The following is a 12,770-nucleotide window of genomic DNA, read 5'->3' as shown; positions in this document are numbered from 1 at the left end:
AAGGTAACTGCTTGATAAAACACCTACTAAAATTCAGTACCAGAAAATATTTCTATCCACACTCAAACTTGTGTGCTTTTTTTATTTGCCAATGAGAGCTACATAACTGGATGTATTTCTCACTCTGCTCTGCCTCCCAGGAAGCTCAGCACAAAAGTGAATGCTCCATTGCCCAAGCTAGTGTGTCTATCTTATTCCACTTTTAATTGTTTCCATTATTTCTCTTTCTTGAAAAGTTTTGCTATATTTCTGGGTATATTTTAACATCATAAACCACCTCCAATCCTTTTTTTTTTAATGTCATCAGGATATAAATCCTAAATAAATATGAATAAAACTCACATTTATTCATGCCTTCAGAAATATTTGCTGCTTACCTCCTACTTGCCCAGCCCTTTGCAAGTTTCTCCCCAGAGGTATCACTAGCTGCCTTCCCTCTCCTTGGGAGCTTAGTCACATTGTAGACAGAGAAACAATGGTGAGCAAACCAATCTTCCCCGCCCCCCTCACAGAACTCACAGGGTACTGGGTTTACATGCAGGAGGAGGAGCACTAAGAACTCAGGGCACCGAAGAAGACCCTGAGAAGGAAAGTCAGGAGATGATGGGGTTATGGAAGCCAAGGGGAAGTGAACGTTACTGAAGAAAATCGTCCCCTGCTACAAGAAGACCAAGTAAGACAAGAAGTGAGGTGTGCCCACCTAGCAACAAGAAGGTCATTAGCTACTCTTCCCAGAGCAGTTTCACTGGAATATTGGAAGGGAGATGAAGAAGGAGAGACAGCAAGTGTAGACAACTCCTTCCAGAAGTTTGGCTGTGGCAGAGAGAAATGGGCTGCTGGAGGAGGACGTGATGGTTGTGCTAAGAGGGGACTCAAGGCTGCAAAGGAAGGCCACCTGGGTAACTTCAAATGATTATCTGAATTTCTGTTGAGTTCCAAATCTCCTTGTGCTTAGGGTGAATGCTAATCTCCCAGAAAAGAGAGGGGTTCAGGGATGGCTGGGCTAGGAGACAAGGAGACAAGGAAGGGTACAAGAACTTGAACTGATCAGTGATTGGTTTTCTTCTCTTAAATATCACTGTGGCTGTGGCTGATATCTTCTCAGAGCACCCAGGATCCCAGGAGCACCTAAGGACTCTATTCTTGACTCCAATGTCTGGCGCACTTGGCTGCCAGTCCACAGCTGGCCTCCAGCCCAGCTTGACTTAAGAACACCAGAGTTTCCAAAATCTGCACGATCAATTCCTCCACATAGCAGAGGAAGAAGGTTGCCAACAAGCCCCACGAAGATGGGAAATACATTCACATTCTATTTTTCCAGCCCTGGGTTCAGGTCCTCTTTGGATCTCTGTTGGTTGCTTTTCTTGTTGACCCTGCATTAGCTTGATTCATCTTAAAGATGGTTTTAATGACTTATGAAAGCAATCTGCAGTGTTGTTTTAATGTTGGGAGTCTAAAAAAGGAGCCAGATAGCTTTAAGGCAAATAGAAGGGCCACATGCAGCTTTTCCAAATCTGCTTTCCCAATTGTTGAAGGAAAGTGGTAACTTTCTCCAAAACCATTGTGACTCAATATATAATTACACGATATTCTGCCTGCTCTTTCTTCTTCATCATGCACTCAACTTGTATATCATGTAAACATTCAGTCAACTCTCTCCTATTTTATAATGAGATTTTTGCATTGCTTGCATGTCTTTCTTTGTGTTGGCTTCTGGGAGGCTCATATTTGGGCTTTCTTTTCAGATACAGCAAACTTCTTGAACTTTTTGGTTGGCATATTTCTTTATCCACTTTCTTTGACTCTTTTTTTTTTTCAATTTTGCCCATATTTTATTTACTTCCTGTACATGACATTTTTGGAAGCTGCTTCATATTTTTTTTTTAAATGAGGTAGGGAATAAATAAAATCAATAACCAATTTTACAATCTTCTGTTTTATGAATCCATTCTGCTTTCAGCTTATTCTCATTTGTGGTGTAGGAGGGATTCTCCACCTATTTTCAAAGATAAACTCCTTGCCATTTCACCAAAGACTTCAGGTAGGGGTGTGTGTGTGTGTGTGTGTGTGTATAACACGACACAGCTGAATTGTTGAGAATGTGAACTTTGGAGAAAGACTGCCTGGGTTCAAATCCCAAATCCATTATTGACTAGCTGGGTGACGTAAGCAAGTTTTTTAATTCTGTGTACTTCAGCTTTAATTACGAGAATAATGCTTACTTCCTAGTGTGATCGTAAGGATGAAATGCTAATACGATCATACACGGGAAGTGCTTAGAACAGGTGCTCAATTACCGTTAATGGTCATCGCTGTTGTGGGGCAGGCAGGTAATGCTGAAAATCGAGGCTCTCTACAGAGAGAGAAGAGGAGATGGTACCACTAGTTGTCCTCTCTCTTTTTGGGACATTATCCAGACTGTAGAGAAGAAAGACAGGGCTGGGCCTGCTGAGTGGCTTAGAAACACCCCCCTCTGCCCAGTAGGCCTGTTTCCTGGTGGAGACTCTCGCTTGACAAGGTCTCACCCTAATTTCCCTGCTTTATTGGTTGGACCAAAAAACTTCAGAGGGAGCTGTGTCTCTTCTTCAGTTTAATCCATCTCTCAAGCTTTTAATTCCAATGGCTTAGACTTTCAGTTTGGTTCTTTGTTATTATTAGTCAGGGAGTCCATTTTTATTTTTATAAAGTGACATGTGCTCATTGTTAAAGGAGACAAATGGTCCTATAAGGGAATCTTCTGTTCTCCTCCCCAGAGAAATCACTTTCAGCTCTATCAGTTGATTATTTGGGATTTACTGCTCTCTCTCTAAATAACATGTTCGTATTGTTGTTTCTTGCCTGCTTATTAGTTTGGGCGACTGGCATTATATTGCAATCCTGCTATGGAAAATAAGGTCTGAGTTTGCTTCCAGTCATGCCTCCCCACATTCACCCAGTCTCCCCACATTCCATTCTTCCATAGGTTATTCTCTGAGTTGATTAGATCACTACTCAGTGTTTACATTGTTGTGATCACATAAACACCTTTGATTGCTGGGCCATGTAAGACTACTTTTCCTTTCCTGTAACAGTTTTGTTTCCCATGGAATCAATACTTGTTTTTCTCAACTGCTTATTTTTTTTATGAATTTATTGCTCATTTAATCCCAACCCTCTGATGGTTGTTTAAACCTTCTCCTAGCCTGTTCAAATATATCAGTATCTCCTCAACCTTGTCTTTTTCTTATTAAGAAAATTAAGAGAGGTTCTTTATATATCCAAAATATTAATCTTTTGCTAGTTATGTTTGTTGCCATTATCTTCTCTCATTTTTTACTTTGTTTTTTCACTCTTTTAGTGGCATGTTATGATGAACCAAAGTTTTACTTTATTTTACATACTCAAATTATAGTTTCTTTTATATTTTTGCACATTTGTTTGTGAAAATTTTCCTCATTCAGTGGTTATAAGAACATCCTACATTTTTTTAAAAAATATTTAAGTTTTGTCTTTTTAACACTTAAATATTTAATCTATTTAGAATTGATTTCTGTGTGTGGTATGATGTAGGAGCTCAATTTCTCCACCCACCCCCCCCATCTTTTTTTTAATGATTAACCAATTATCCCAGCTCCATTAACTTTTCTTTTTTACTTTTTTAATGTTTATTCATTTTTGAGAGACAGAGAGAGACAGAGTGCAAGCAGGGGAGGGGCAGAAAGGGAGACACAGTATCTTAAGCAGGCTCCAGGCTCTGAGCTATCAGCACAGAAGCTGACATGGGGCCTGAACCCATGAACTCTAAGATCATGACCTGAGACAAAGTCAGATGCTTAACTGACTGAACCACCCAGGTGGCGACCAACAACCCCCCACCCGCCACCACCCCAGCTCCATTTTTGATTACCCCATTCCCTTCTTGGTTGATATATAATGCTTGCTGTATTATGAATCAAGTTTTTCTCATACAATGAATTCATTTCTAAGCTCTCTTCCATTCCATGGAAGTGGTCTCTTTGCCTACCACCCCCCACCCCCCCCATCAATTCTCCCCTCCACCATGTCTTAATTGCTAGGATTTTACAGTAAACTCTGATATCGGTAGGCAAGTTCTCTCCCTTCTTCTTCTACTTCTCCCTCTTCAGGATTTGGTCTCCTTCTTCTGGCCCTTTGCCTTTCCATATGCATTTTATAAGCAGTTGGGGTTTTTCTGCAGAATATCCACAAAATATTTCCAGTGATTGAAACTACAGATAAACTTGGGGCAAATTGATCTTCATGTTACTAGGTCTTCATACCCTTGAACATAACTTATTTTTCATTTGGAGGACTTTTATTTTATTTTTTTAAGATTATTTATTTTTGACAGAGAGAGAGAGAGAGCACACATGTGCAAGCAGGGTAGGAACAGAGAGAGAGAGAGAGAGAGACAGACAGAGGATCCAAAGGAGGTTCCGCCCTGACAGCAGAGAGCCCAATGTGGGGCTCAAACTCACAAACTGTGAGATCATGACCCAAGCTGAAGTCCCATGCTTAACTGACTAAGCCACCCAGGCACCTCTCATTTGGGGGTCTTTTAAATCTCTTTCAATGAGCTCTTCTTCCTTTTTTACTATTTTTTTTAATCGAGGTATAGTGAACATACATTATAATAATTTCAAGCGTACAATATAGTGATTCAACAATTCTATACATGACTCAGTACTCATTATGGTAAGTATGCAACGAAATCATATTTTACATCAAGGCTGAGACAAGTTTTTTTTTTCCTTAAGTTTATTTATTTTGAGAGAAAGAGGAGGGGGCAGGAGGCAGAGATAGAGGAACAGAGAGAATCCCAAGTAGGCTTTTCACTGTCAGTGCAGAGCCCAATGTGGTACTCAAACTCACAAACTGTGAGGTCATGATCTGAGCCGAAGTCAGACACTTAAACAAGTGAGCCACCCAGGCGCCCCAAGACCCAGACAAGTTTTTAACGCTAGGATCATAGCCTGGGTTTCTACATTCTGTAGATAATATGAGTTCAGATCTCACCTTATGCACAGTACAACTCCTATTCACCTCTGGCTTTGATTTTTCTTTTTGCTTCTGTAACTTGGCAATTTTCTTTTCTTGATTTCATGCTAAGTCATATACTAAGAACATTTTGCTTATATTTTATCTAGAAGTTCTTAAGCATTCAGAGTGAGTGAAGGACTTCCACTTGTGTGTTTATCATCTTTAGCTGAAGTCCTCCTGATAACCCTGTAAAACATCTCTCTTGGCTTCACAAATGAATCAGAGGTTGGAAAACCTGTGATAGAGAACACAGTGTAGCTTTCTGTCATCAGCCGTGTCTGTCTGGGCCCATTCCCATCCTTCTCCTTTTGGGCTTCCTAACTTATTTGGATTGTCAACAAAGGCACATCTACTTCTTCAACATTCTGATGACTTTTAAGAAGCACTCAATAATAGCAGAAATAAACCTATTAAGAGGTGACCGCTAAGTTTGCAAATATTTATTAGTTATTTCTTTCATGGATGAAAAAATTAGAAACACATGTGGTAGCAGCCAATAACAAAGCTTTTCTGGACTGCAGACTACAGGTCTTCATCGTTTCCTCTCCTTTCCTCCTCGAAGTAAACAAAAACGCCCGTTAACCCCAGAGGCTATCAGACAAATGTCCATCGTGCTGACCTTGCTTGACGCCTTTTAGAAAAGCTGCATACCCTTAGAAGTAATTTGCAGAGCCGTGATCTCTCAGCCAGCAACTACAACGTCAGTGTTCAGCAAGCTCCCGCTAAGAAAACAGAAGATTTAACCACACTAGTAGGAAAGTCAGATGTTTTACATATAGACCACGACATTGTGCTGCTGGCTGCCTTCTGCAGAAAGATCCCAGGCAAACATATTTCCTCTCTTGAGAGGATCAGACGCCTACAGAACCACTCTCTCCCCAGCACACAGTGTAGTCAAGCGAAAACAACTCACAGATGAGGTAGGAAATGTCTCTGACAGAGAAGGGTAAGTGGAGGGTATTTCACAGAGATTAGTAGTGAAGTTAAGCATGGTGCTGCCTTTTTTTTTTTTAACGTTTATTTATTTTTGAGAGAGAGAGAGACAGAGCATGAGCAGGGGAGGGGCAGAGAGAGAGGGAGACACAGAATCTGAAACAGGCTCCAGGCTCTGAGCTGTCAGCACAGAGCCCGACATGGGGCCCGAACTCTGGAACTGTGAGATCATAACCTGAGCTGAAGTCAGATGCTTATCCAACTGAGCCACCCCGGCACCCTTAGCATGGCGCTGTCTGGGAGGGAGCAGAAAACAAAGAGAAGACGGAGCTCTATTTCACAATGGGCCTGAGCTCATTTCTGCTCTGCGGCTGTAGGTCTCTGTTTGGCACCAGACTGAATGGGATTCTGAGTGTTCATGACTCTCAAAATAAAATATGACCAAAGAGTCCTAAATTCCTATGATAAGATGATATATACTGTTATTATTATTCAAAAGTAATAAGGATAATGCAGTAAAAGAGGAATTAAAAGAGAAATGGCCCCCCTTGGAAGACGATTACTTGGTGCCTGGAGAAGTAGAGGCTGAAGCAGCCCTGTCTGGCCCTCCTCCCTTCCAGGAAAAGAAGACAGTCCTTAAGCCTGACAACAGAATCATGGTTTGGACTCCAGGAGTCCAGGTAATGGAGTTTCAGCTTCTTTGCAGTCACCAGAGATATGTCTCGTTCTCAGAGGAAAATAGTGAGGTGGTAAACTGGAGGGCCAGGAAGGTGGGGGGACCTGGGTGCTAGGAACTGGGGTTCTAGCTCCTGTAAACACTGTGGACCTAAGCAAGGAGTGAAAGCAGTAGAGCGCCCCGCCCCCTGAGTGCTTGGACAATGAGCACATCAGCAACTGACCGGTGTGGGCCGGAGGCCAGAGAGCCTCCTCGAAAGTTCTGCTTTATGTAAGTTTCCTCGGACCTTCTCATATCTTGAGGGGACTATTTCCAGTAATGAATAAGATGTAGACGGTAAAGGCTCAGGGTAAGATGTCATTTGATTTAGAAAGTATTTGGGTAATTTTTTTTTTTTTTTTTTTTTTTTGTACTCAAGTGTGGTGTTTACAAATACATACCTGCCACAAAAGCCACTTTTTTCCTCAGCACTTGTATGTCAGGCATGGAGCTAAGGACTTACATGCTTAATTCTTACGAAAATCATTTCAATGTATGTATTACTGTTGCTGTAGACATAGCTTTGATGGGGACCAATGGCTGACATCCTATACCCTAGAGCAAGCATATTTTAAACCATTCAAACAGCGTTTGGATTTTGTTATGCAAGTAATGTAACATATGGAATGTAAGTCACATTTCTACTTGCTCCTTGAGTGTGCAAAAATTGCAAGCTTTCCATTGACATAAAACATAAAAATGAAAACCAATGCATACTGTCCTAACAGAGGCTGAAGAGGCATCAGCAGGGTCCTGGGTTTGGGAAAGACTGACTGACTCGAAGGAAGTGAACATTTAGAACCATGGGCAAAGGGCTGACCATGCAAGGGCAGCCCCCAACCAAAACAAAATACTTCAGGCCTGCTACCTCTAGGATTATCCCCACTTTACAGATGAGGAAAATGAGGCAAGAGTGTTTGAGCAGCTGCCTAAGGTCACACTCCTGATAATAAAAGAGACAGAAATTGAACTCAAAGTCATCTGATTTCAAAGTCTATGAAATTTTACAGTTTGAGTCAATCCTTCCCCTCTCTCCCCTTCCCTTGATGTTTTGAAGATTCTCCATCAGGGAAAGGAACTGCATTTAAAAAAAAATTATGGGGGCGCCTGGGTGGCTTGGTCAGTTAACCGTCCGACTTCGGCTCAGGTCATGATCTCACGGTCTGTGAGTTCGAGCCCCGCGTCGGGCTCTGTGCTGACAGCTCAGAGCCTGGAGCCTGCTTCCAATTCTGTGTCTCCCTCTCTCTCTGACCCTCCCCCATTCATGCTCTGTCTCTCTCTGTTCAAAAATAAATAAACGTTAAAAAAAAATTTTTTTTTAAATTATGTTTATTTATTTTTGGGGAGAGAGAGAGAGAGAGAGAGCCAGGGAGGGGCAGAGAGAGAGAGAGAGAGAGAGAGAGGGAGAGAGAAATCCCAAGCAGGCTCCCAGCCATCAGAGCAGAGCCCGACTTGGGGCTTGAACTCACAAACTGTGAGATCATGACCTGAGCAGAAACCAAGAGTCACTCACTTAACTGACTGAGACACCCAGGCGCCCCAGGAGCGGCATTTGGACCTCCGCAATGACATTCCAGATTTGAAGCAAGAGAAACAGCCCCAGAAGCTGCACTGATATCCCTAGTGTTTTCATTTCTTCTCTCTTTGGTCCTTTTTTAAGCATAGAGCACTCGAAGCAAGGTGGTGTTAGAGGCACACGAAGCCACATCGTTTCAGCTTATTGCTTCCAAAATGCATTTTCAGAGCCGCTTCCATTCCCCCTCGCCCCAACCAGCCAGACGTCCTCCCGCCCACCCACCATGTGCTGGCCATGTGCAGCCAAGCCGCCTGTCCCTAGCACCTCTGCGGGGTGGCAACAGCTCGGTCCTATCAGAGATTAGCTGCAGAAACCCCACTGTTCATCAGCACCCCTGCATCTAGAGCTAGAAATAGCCCAGCAGTTTCCATGTACCATAAAGAATAGAATAGGGATGGATATGGGTAAATTTTTTTCAAGCTATTTGGTACTTGATTGTTTTTGTATTGGGCTGTGTACACGACTTCTTTCCAGAGTCAATAGAACCCATCCACATTTGGGGAAAGGAAGCCTTATACTGCTGGCCAATACAAAGACCTGGGCAGGCAGGTCAGCAGCCCCGTTTTCTATTGTCCCTTCTCCCTTCATCTTCAGGGAAGCTGCGGGGGGCCTTTTCCTTTTTCTAACAGCTTTGGTCTTAAATGTCTTCTAAAAATCTCTTCTGCTGTTACTAGGAGACAGGCCTTATCACTCTGGGAACTGAATGTGCCAGGGCAGGATACAGGGATGTGGGCAGGTGAGGGTGGCAATCAATGGTTCATAGAGTAAGGCCATCAGAGTGAGCAATACTCCTCCTCACTGACTTCTGATTGACTGCTAAGCGCAGGTTCCCTCCATCACTCCCTCTTTACTTCGTTGGTCTTCCTAAGAGCCTGAGGACTCCTCACTGGGAGAGAACCCCGGCCGCCTCTGGTCCTTAGGGCTCCTTTGGCACAGCCTTTTGCCCAGGTCCATATCCAGGGAAATGATCCTGGCTAGATTTCAGCCTCCATTTACTCCCTTAGTTGGATGCCCATGCACAGGGTACGACCTGTACAGCTGTGCATGGAGTCCCTTGTCCTTACTGCCCACCTCCTCCTGCCAGTGTAGAGATGGTCATTTCTCAGGTCCTCTTCTGCTTTTCAGAGTCAATTTGCTCAAGGTCAGTGAATCAGCTGCATTTTATGTACTTTGTCCTGAGCAGTTTTAATCTGAGAGATACCAGGAAAGGAAGATTCCCTAGACTCCAAGGGTATATGTTATAGGGAGGATTCATAGATACCAGGTTCTGTTAGCTTAGGCACCTGTCAGAGTCTGCAATTTTCAAACACCGTGGGACATTAGTCACCCAGCTTTCAAAATGTATTATTGCCTGGATCTTCTACAAAGAGATCCTTTTATGGGGCGGGATATAATAAGGGTTAAGTAAAAACAGAAGAAAGACAACTCTAAGTCTTGAACAAACTGAAAGCCCTTTGTTCATGATTTGTTCACCAAATATGTATTAAGTGCTTATTGTGTGCCAGGTGATAGGATATGAGAATGAACAAAAAGAGACATGAGACATTAAAAAAACTGACATAGCAGGGGAGAGAGAGATTAAACAAAGAAACCCACAACAACATAATCACAAGCTGTAAAAGTTCTATGAATGAACAGTACTCACTGCCCTTTGAGGACATAGAGTATGTTTTATATGTTCTGGTATCACCAATGCCTGTTACTCAGTAGGTGCTAAATAAATATTTGTAGAATCGATGGATGGATGGATGGATGGATGAATAACTACATGAAAGAAAGAATAATTGCATAGCATAAGAACCACCTAAATGCACATCATTGAGATATTGTGAAGACGGAGAGCTGTTATTTCTGGGTGATTTTCTTACCTTGATTAAACTTGCATTGCAATCTCAGATTATCAAATCTCTCTGCAGATCAGCTATAAACTGGCATGGTCCAGAATCCCAGGCATGTAGCATCTCCTCACAGGACCTTGTTTGCTACTCCGAAATTCTTGGACTGAATGTGGGTTTCTGGAAACCAAGTAATGTAAATAGCCCTTCAGTAGGAAGAGGCAAAACCTGCAGGTACGGTGTGATTTCTACCACATTCTCTTTGTAGCTTTCTTTAGGTTTTCTTCCGGGTTTATGGCATTGTGGTCATCTCTGAAGTTCTGATTTCCTACTTGCCTCGGTTGAGACTCTTTGGTTATAAGATACTGAAATACATTTAAAGAAACTAAAAAAGGGGGAATCATAAAGAAAGAGGGAAGAATCTCATAGGAACCAGTTTAGAAAGTAGAGCTTATCTCTCTATCCCTTTCCCTTTCCCTTCCTCTCCCTCTCCACCCCCTCCCATACCCCTCACCTAGAAACCATAATGCCCAACATCTCTTCTTTGCCCTGCTTATCTTCCCCATTCTCTCTGCAGACTGACTTTCTCTGCAAGGCTATTGTTAGGATTACACTGAATGTATAGATCAAGTTGGGAAGAAGTAACCTCTTGACAATATAATTTTCCTATCCATAAATATGGAGTATCTTCCCATTTATTTAGTTCTGTCAATGGCATTATGATTTTAATTTCAAATTCTACTTGTTCCTTGTGGGCATTTAGGAAGCAACTGGCTTCTGTACATAAACCCTAATCCTTCAACATTGCCATAATCACTAATTCTGGGGACTTTTGGACAGTTCTTTTATATTTTCTACATAGATGGTCATCCCAATCTGTGTACCTTCTGATTAATTAATTAATTAATTAATTAAGTCTTATTGTATTTGCAAGGCATTCCAGTACTATATTGAAAAGGAGACATGAGGTGTGCCTAGGTGGCTCAGTTGGTTAAACATCCAACTTCAGCTCAGGTCATGATCTCGCGGTCCATGGATTCAAGCCCCACATTGGGCTCTGTGCTGATGGCTCAGAGCCTGGAGCCTGCTTCGGATTCTGTGTCCCCCTCTCTCTGCCCCTCCTTTGGTCACGCTCTGTCTCTCTCTCTCTCAAAAATAAATAAACATTAATTTTTAAAAAAAAAAGAAAAGGAGATGTGAGAGGGGACATCCTTGTACTTAATTTTAGTGGAGAATATTCGAGTTTCCTACCATTAAGTATGATGTTAATTGTAAGTTTTTTATAGATAGTCTTTATCAAGTTTAAGAAGCTGTAGATTTTTTATGACACATCACTTTTTTTGTCCCTGTAATTGCAGTTGTTTCTTTCGGCATCTTCCCTTAGGCTGTTCTCCCTGGGTCAAGTGCAGAGAAGCCAGGTCTCATCCATTCTTGGCACTCAAAGGCCCACTGATGTGACTTAGGAGCACACCCCACAGGTCAGAAGCTCTGGAGTTCCCTGCTGAATCATGAAGTCCTTTGGGACCATCCCTTCTTCTTCATGGCTGCCAGTCACCTCCTCCCAGAACACCTTATTGTGAAGAGGGTCCATTGGGAAGGTGTCTTCTTGCTGTTGTCCTCTAGTGGCTGGACAAGATGGGGATGGCCTCCTGGAGCTAAGACAAAGGGAGACACTCCAACTGCCCAGGATGTGGGAGGCAACTGAATGGGGTGCAGGAGTTCCTCCCAGATCCCTAGACCCTGTGAAGAGCATATGGATTAGAAGATGCACAACTTGAATCTAAAGGATTTTTTTGAACAGTCTTCTGGATGTTGAGTCTGTGCCTGGTGAGCTAAAATAAACCATGCTACCTATGTCTTCCTCTAATAATCAGTAGATGTGCCCCCATTTCCCTAGGCAATGTTTGATCACTGTTTCCCACACCAGAATGTAAAGTTCCCCAAGGGTAGTGACTGTGTCTGTTTTGGTTCACATGGCAGTCTCTGCCCAGCCCAGTGCTTGGCACATTGGAGGCCCATGGTAAATACTTGCAAAAGGTCTATATACCTGACCAGGAAGATGGGAGGCTAAGTGGACAGCCAGCATTGGACGATGGGGGAAAGGCTGAAGATGAGAGCGTGTGTAGAGCCAAAAGTCAAGTCAGGGCATGGGAGAATGTGGAATAGGGTCAGGACCAGAGAAGAGGGGCCAACACTTAGTAAAACATGGAGGAGACCCTAGGCAGTTCTGGGGAAGCAAAGAGCAAATGCAGAGGGCCAGACAATGACAGCAATGAAAGTAGGACTAGCAGGCCGAGCGAGCAAGTTGGAGGGGTCAGCAACCCTGGGACTGCTGCCCAAAGCAGGTGTCTACTTGCCTGGGTGAGCAGGGCAGACTGCATTTAATGGTCAGAGGTTAAAGAGTAGGTAGAATGTGATTAAGCAGTGGTTTTCAATTCTGGCTGCACATTTGAATCACTGGGGGTAATTTTTTAAAATATAAAGGTACCAGGTTCCATGTCCAGAAATTCTGATTTTGTTTTCATCCTGAAGGCAAGGAGAGGCTACTGAAGGTTTTAAGGATGCGTGTGTGTGTGTGTGTGCACGCATGAATGTGTGTTGATGTTTATTTGGATAACAGATTGCAGAGACCGGTTAGCAGGGTATTGGGCATATGACTCAAGAATAGGTATTT

The 12,770-nt window shown here is 42.8% G+C and overlaps 1 long non-coding RNA gene across 1 annotated transcript; it reads left to right on the top strand.

Moving 5' to 3' along the window:
• The first annotated feature begins 10,070 nt into the window (after positions 1-10,070).
• On the top strand, positions 10,071-11,950 carry LOC109264092 (uncharacterized). Its single transcript, XR_008417648.1, has 2 exons — positions 10,071-10,330; positions 11,481-11,950. It is a non-coding gene; the product is annotated as an uncharacterized LOC109264092 (long non-coding RNA).
• The last annotated feature ends 820 nt before the right edge of the window (positions 11,951-12,770 follow it).

Source organism: Panthera pardus, unplaced genomic scaffold, assembly GCF_024362965.1.
Source record: "Panthera pardus isolate Hobbes unplaced genomic scaffold, ASM2436296v1 HiC_scaffold_25, whole genome shotgun sequence".
NCBI lineage: Eukaryota > Metazoa > Chordata > Mammalia > Carnivora > Felidae > Panthera > Panthera pardus.
This window is presented reverse-complemented; position numbering and strand designations above follow the sequence as displayed.